The sequence below is a fragment of the Cryptomeria japonica genome, chromosome 3 (assembly GCF_030272615.1).
Source record: "Cryptomeria japonica chromosome 3, Sugi_1.0, whole genome shotgun sequence".
NCBI lineage: Eukaryota > Viridiplantae > Streptophyta > Pinopsida > Cupressales > Cupressaceae > Cryptomeria > Cryptomeria japonica.
The window spans coordinates 57,471,140-57,478,770 of NC_081407.1; positions in this window are offsets into that span (position 1 = coordinate 57,471,140).

Genomic DNA, 7,631 nt, shown 5'->3' on the forward strand with positions numbered 1-7,631 from the left:
CTGATTAGACAATCATGATTTGTCGGTATAGAGTAGGAAGGATATGTTTGTCACTTTGAAAAACATATTAATAGTTGAACCGGTCTAGTGGTGAAGAAAGGTGTTACCATAGATGCCGACAAACGGAGGTAGTTGAAGGTTGATGACATGGTGTCATCAAGGTGTTTATCAATAAGTATGTCCACCGGTAATGTTGACAAAGTGTAGATGCAGAAGGCTCCCATCTGATGAAGGTGATCATGAGGTAGGTTGGCCTGTGTGCTAACCAATTTAGGTGCTCCACCGTAAGATAAACAGAGTGCAAGGTTGAAGGCAGATTGACTATGGTATAACTGATAGGGTCTGTGAACCAGTAGATGAATCTGGTTGTGTGGTTGGTTGGTGATCTGATTTGGACCGACATAGAAGACCTAGCAAAGGTGGATACCAACAAAGGGCCCATGTGGAGTTGAAGAGGCATGCATGCACAGGTTGGTGTGGTGTATCGGTGAAGTTGTTGGTGACTGGTCCAACATTTATGGTGACTGCAAAGCTTGAGGAATGAAGGCAGAGGATTGCCACTTGAGATCAAGGAAACAATAGAGATCCAGTACAGACTGATCTTATAGATCAAAGAGGGTGAAGGAAACTACATCACGCATGTGATTGATCAAATCAAAAAGCCAAAAATCATGGTACAGACAACAAAAGAGAAAATATGTGTTTCACAAGGTAAATAGATGGGCGATGCTCATTGATTGAGTGTTGAACATCTATCAAGGACATGATATCAGATTGGATATGATATGTGGCGATTATCAGAGATCATATCAGATGCGAATTCAATGCATGGTGGAACCCTAGCATGTCAATGTTCAAACTCATATTTAAGAAGAAAAATATGGCTATAAGAGTGCGCACCAAAGATATTGTTCATGTTGCTGCATGAGGAATAAAATTTGTCAAGTTCTCAAAGACAATCAAAGAATAGACTTAGTGTGACAGAGAGTCGGGTTGAAGAGTTCAACTAACAAGAGTGAGGCAACTGGTAACCTCCCATTGAGTTTGACAGAGGAGTACACTTGTGGTGACAAAACCGTCAGAGAAGAGCTATAGAAGATTGCAGAGAAGGCAAGCTAAGAACTAGCAAGAATCAAATGGTAGATATTTGACTAAGTTATCAAGATCAGTGGTGAATAGAAGCAGTGTGATAGAGATAAAAGAGAACCAATAGAGAGTAGAATCAGCAGAGAAGAAGAAGAGGTTGAACTAGTAAGGTTTCAGCAGAGAGTGAGTTGAAGAAGGAGATAAGCTTGCTGCAGTGAGAAGGTGAGTAGAGAACCAGTGGAGGATTGAAGAGAGGAGAACTGAAGGAGAGACATACATGAGAGTTACAAAGTTATTTTCTAACAAGAAGATAAATTTTGTATTCAAAATATGAATTTGTAATCACTAAGTCGGAGCTCGGTGCAGGAGTTGGTGCTCCTTGGGTTGGTGCCCTAAAATCAGGGGTTGATGCTCCTTGGGTTGGTTCCCTAAAGCCAGAGTAGTACTCCTTGGGTTGGTGCCCTACATGTTGTAACTGAGGTTTTCATTGTGAGGCTGGATTGGAGTAGAAGACTCCAACAACATTTCTCACCTAGTTTTTTCCCATCTTGGGTTTTCCTCCTACATATGTTGTTATGTGGTGTCCCTTTTATGTGTGGTTGCATTTGTGTCTGTTGACATTGCATGAAGATTGCATTGATGTCAATAACAATAGGTTATGAAATTGTATAGCATCCGGTAATGAAGATGTAATGCAACGAGTAGTAAAGCAGTGAAGGAAACCAGTATTACTATTGAAGCAGCATGATCAATCGGTAACCCTAACCAGTTGATAAGAAGAACCCTAACCGATGGAACTTTGAGAATCAGTTGTGATGATCTATTACCGAATGGTGATCAGAGATGAAGATGCCCCATATGCATGTTGCACGTGATGAGTTTTGAAGTGGATTTGTTGTGTAGAGATAACCATTTATCTTGGGAATGAGCTATTGCATAGCATGAAGTGAAAAACACGTGATGACTTACAGGATCCAATGTGAAGTGATCTAGGAGTGGTTGAAGTTGTCTAGAATGATGTATAGTTGATTGCTATGTAATCTAATGGTCAAGGTTGAACCGATATGTTTTGTAATCTCTATGAGATATGTAGGTTTTGTGTTGATTTACCAACCTATTTTATTTATTTTCAAGGTTGACAAGTTGTTTATAATTGTGTTGACAAATTTGGTTAAGTGTGATTGTTGTCGAACCAGAAGGTGTGTCTATTGAATGTTGTGAAGGCAAATAGGAGTAGAAAAGAATCTGATTAAGAAAGGAAGTGCTATTACCAGATCAGCAAAGAACCTGTTGTTCTCTAACCATTACAACAGTTAAATTCCCTAATCAGGTAAGATTTAATAGGCTTGTTATTAAAATCCTCTAACAAGGTGATCCATTAGCTTGGATTTGAAATCTTCCACAGAGGTTACCTCTAATAGGGTATTACCTTTAACAGGGTATTGTAGTCAATCTCTTAACTAGGTGGTCCTTAACTAGATTTGTTCCTAATAGGACATTATTGTATAAGCTTCTAACAAGGCTTGGCTCCTAATAGGGTGAACTTCAGAAGAGTTTAGAATGTTTGTGGGTATTCATCCCCATTGTGGTTTTTTCCATTTGGGTTTCCATGTGAAAAATCATTGTGTCAAGTAGTGAATGATTTTGTGGATGTGTTTTTGATATGGTTGATATGAATGACTCGTAAATCCACTTAGATATGTTTAGATGACTAGAAATGATATGAAGTGTGCTATTACTGATATTAATGAAGTGTTTTATTTTTTTCACTAAATGGTATTTAAGTTTCAGATTTATTGCATTGTATCATTGATGTTTTGGTCAACCGATAAAGTTTCACAGTGCAGTTGCATTTTTTGATACAAAGACTAAACTGATTAAGTTTAGTGACTAGATTCTGAGTTGAAAGTTTGCTTGTTGAAAGTTTAGTTAATTTTCTATCTACTGATTCACCCCCTCCCACTCCTCTTAGTAGTTGAATGAATCCTTATAGTTTCATCATATTATCAATTGGTATCAGAGCAATCCAGATCCTCTTGTGTTTAAGCCTAATAGCTTGAGGAAAAGATCTAGGAGAACATGATGAAGAAAGAAGGTCTGAAGTTCAATAGGGAAAACTACATAATCTAGAGTGATAGGATGAAGATCTATATCAAGAGATTAGGAAGTCAATATTGGGAAGATGTTGTTACTAAGTATAACTTGCCTAGTGGGTACTGACAGATGATCAAAAGAAGGAGAACCAGGAGAAAAATCAAGCATTGGAGGCCATCATCAGTTCCTTGCTCGATTTAGAGTATGTTGATGTTCATGGATTGGAGACTGCATATGAAGTATGGAAGAAACTAGAAGAAATCTATAGCGGTGATGAGCATGTTAATATTGCATAAGAAGAGAGTCTCAGAGGTAAATTTGATGATATGGGAATGGTTGAAGGAGAAAACATTCAACAGTATGGTCAAAGAATCAAGGATATAGTTGGAGAAATCAAAAGCGTTGGAGGTATAGTGGAGGATACCACTATGGTTAACAAGGTATTGAGAACCCTTCTACTAGTCTATGCTATCTAAGTTGCAGCCAATTAGGAACTCAAATCTATTGATAAAACAAAGGTAACTCTTGACTCTATCATTGGTAAGTTGATTGCATTTGAATTAAATGGTTTTGATGGAAGTGTTCAGAGATCAGAATCTGCATTTAGAGCCTCAATCTCAAAGCCACCAGTAAGGAAAAGCAGAGAAGTGATCTACAATCATGAGTCTATATCTAGCAGAGAGGTAGATGATGAAGATAGTCTAATTAATCTTGAAGCATTGTTGGCCAAGTGGTTACCCAGAGGTACCAGTAAGTACAGAGGTAAATTATCGCTGAAGTGTTTTGATTGTAACTAGATTGGACATATTGTTGCTAACTTTTCAAATGGAGATAATGAGGAAAAATGTGAGAAGTATAGGAAGTATAAAGGAAAACGTAAAAAAAATTGTCTCATTGTAGTGGATGGAGGAATTACAAATGAAGAATCTAAGGAAGATGCAAATGAGGACATTTTCTTTGTTGCTATTAAAGAAGAGATATCAAATCAGAAGGCATTGGTCTCTCACATGGATAGTTCAGATGACTAAATTATAGATAGTGGTTGTTCACACCACGACTAGTGACCGAAGTAATTTTCATTCTTTGAGGGAATTTGATGGAGGTGTTGTCAGATTTGGGAATGACTCTTCCTACATGGTGAAATGAAAGGGATCCATCTCCCTCAATGGTAAAAGTAGTGCAGATGATGTCTACTGGGTTGAAGAACTGAAACACAATCTTTTGAGTGTTGCTCAATTCAGTGACAAAGGTTACCCACTAGAATTCAAGAATGGAGTCTGCAAGATTTATGGAAGCAAATGTGAATTGGTTGCTACCGGAAAACAAACCAGAGGTAACTTGTTTCATTTAAACTCTAAAGTCAATAATTGTTTGATTGCAAAAGTAGAAGATATTTGGCTTTGGCATTGGAAATTTTTTCATATAAATTTTGATAACATTGTAAGAGTTAGTAAGTCCAAATCAATAAGAAGTTTGCCATAGTTGGACAAACCAGTGAATGCCTTGTGCAAGGAATGTCAGTTAAGGAAAATGACATCCTCAACCTTCAAGAGAAAAACTTTCTCAGCTGAACATTTGCTAGATTTGGTTCATACCGACCTTTGTGGACCAATGAGGACTATGAGTATTCAAGTTGATCGGTACTTCATTATTTTTACCAATTATTGCTCAAGGATGATGTGGGTCACATTCTTGAAAGATGAGACAAAAGCTTTTAGCAAGTTTAAGGCATTCAAAGCCTTGGTTGAAAATGAAAGTGGAAGAAAGCTTAAGTGCTTAAGAACTGATCAAGGTCGTGAATTTACTTCAGAGGAATTCACTAGATACTGTGAAAACAATGGAATTAAGAGGTAGCTTTCTGCAACTAAGACACCACAGCAGAATGGTATTATAGAAAGGAACAATTGCTCAGTAGTTGAAGCTTCTAGGACTATGCTAATTGAAGGAGGTGCAGGTAAGACATTTTGGAGAGAAGCTGTCAAAACGACTACTTATACAATGAACCAAACATTGGTTAAAAGAGGTAAGGACAAAACACCCTATGAGTACTGGTATGGTAGATCACCTAATGTAAGTTACTTTAAAATATTTGGTACCAGATGTTTTATCAAAAGAGGTGATTATATTGGTAAGTTTGATTCCAAGAGTAATGAAGGCATATTTCTTGGTTACTCGACCAAGAGAAAGGCTTGCAAGTGTTACAACAACTGGACTAAGACGATCATTTAAAGTGTAAATGTATGAGTAGATGAGTTTCCTGAAAGTTCAGGTGAAACCAGAAAAGAGAAGGACAAAGAATAACCTTACACATTGTTTTTGGAACCAGAACCGATAAAACTAGAAGTTGGTGAACTGAACAAAGAAGCCCCAGTCCAACTAGAATAGGAAGGTCCAACAAAAGATGAAGAAAGTGAAGAAGGAGAACCTAAAAACTAAGATCATGTTATTCCAAGGTATGTTAGACTCAATCATAGCCCTGATTAGATTATTGGAGACATGAATGCAGGTGTGTTATCTAGAAGAGGGATAAGAGAGAACTCTTGTATGATCTCCACTATTGAGCCTAGAATTGCAAAAGAAGCCTTTGGAGATGAACACTAGATCAAGGAAATGGAAGAAGAAATTGACCAGATAGAGAAGAACAATACTTAGTCAATGAAAACTTTAGTGGCTAATATTCGCCAATTGGCTATTTTTAAAATTTTGAGAATCAAATTTGGCTAATAATTTCAACTTTTAAGGTGACCCAAATCGCCACATTTTTACAAATTTTTATTTTAATGTTATTTAAATCGCCAGAGAATTTATTTTTTTAATTTTTTTAACTTAAAGATTTGTCACAATATTTGATACATGATTGGATCAGATTCGCCAATATTTTATAATTTATTGTAGAAATCCAAATTAATTCACCAATAATATATCATAATTATTAGTTACTTTAGGGTTATATCAATAATCTTTTGTTTCCACCATTGATTTAAAATATAATCTAATGACCTTTATTGTATTCCATGAGGTAAAATGTACCTACAAGTTGTAATGCTTGTGAGGTTTGAAATTGCTTTTGAATTGTTCACTTCAATGAAAACCAATGGTCTAAAAGAAATTTTTGGCCCCATAAGTATTACAAATTGTTTGTAAATTTTATCTCACAAAATATAAAGAGGGCTATCAGATTTTTTTTAAGTTAATGGTAGAAACCAAATAAAGTATAGTCTAACCCTTAAACTCATTAATGAATTCAACCTTCATGCCTTTACTTTTTTATAAAAGATTATTTTTAAATCAAAGTAAATACAATAGTAATTAATGCATACAATGATTATTTTCCAAGATACTCCAATATTTTCTACCAAAAAAAATTGATATAAACAAATTCGCCAATAAAATAATTTTTTTTTTAATAAAAAGGAAAGATTCACCAATAAACATTATTATTATTTTTAGGAAAATTTAAATATTCGCTAAGATTTTATACAATTTTTTGAGGGGAGGTTTCTTAAAGTTATCACTGTACTTGGTCCCTGGTACCCATGCCAGAGAACAAGAATGTAATAAGTACAAAATTGGTATTTAAAAGAAAACTAAATGAAGATGGAGTAGTGATTAGAAATAAAGCTAAACTGGTATGCAAAGGGTATGCACAAGAAGAAGGTGAAGATTATGGTGAGACATTTGCACTAGTAGCAAGATTGGAAGGAGTAGGGACTCTACTTGCATTTGCAGCATATAGAGGATTCAAAGTATATTAGATGGATGTGAAATCAACATTCCTAAATGAAATATTGGAAGAGGAAGTCTACATTGAACAACCAGATGGTTATGATTTAACTGTAGAAAAGGATATGGTATGTAAATTACATAAGGCATTATATGGATTGAAGCAAACACCTAGAGCATTGTATGAAAGATTACCCTCTCAATTAGTGAAGATATGTTTTCAAAGAACCAGTGAAGATAGTACCATATATCTCAAGACAAAAGGAGCTAAGATACTGGTAAGTGAGGTATTTGTGGATGATATCATTTTTGAAGGAAATGATGATACGTGTCATGATTTTGCTAATGAAATGAAGAGTGAATTTGAGATGTCACTAGTAGGTGAGATAAAAAATTTCACAGGTTTGCAAATCCAACAGATGAAGGAAGGTATTTTTATCACATAGTCCAAATATGTGAAAGAAGTGTTGAAAACGTTTGGAATGGGATATTGTAAACCAATTAGAACACCAATGGTTATAGGTTGTAAATTCTCAAAGGAGGATGATTTTGCATTAGTTGATGAAAAAGAATACAAATCCATGATAGGTAAACTACATTATGTTGTCCACAATAGACCAAACATTGCTCATGTAGTAGGATTGGTTTCCAGATTTTAGAAAAGTCCAAAGGAGACACACATTGTTGCAACCTAAAGAATCTTCAAATACCTAAAAGGCACAATTGAT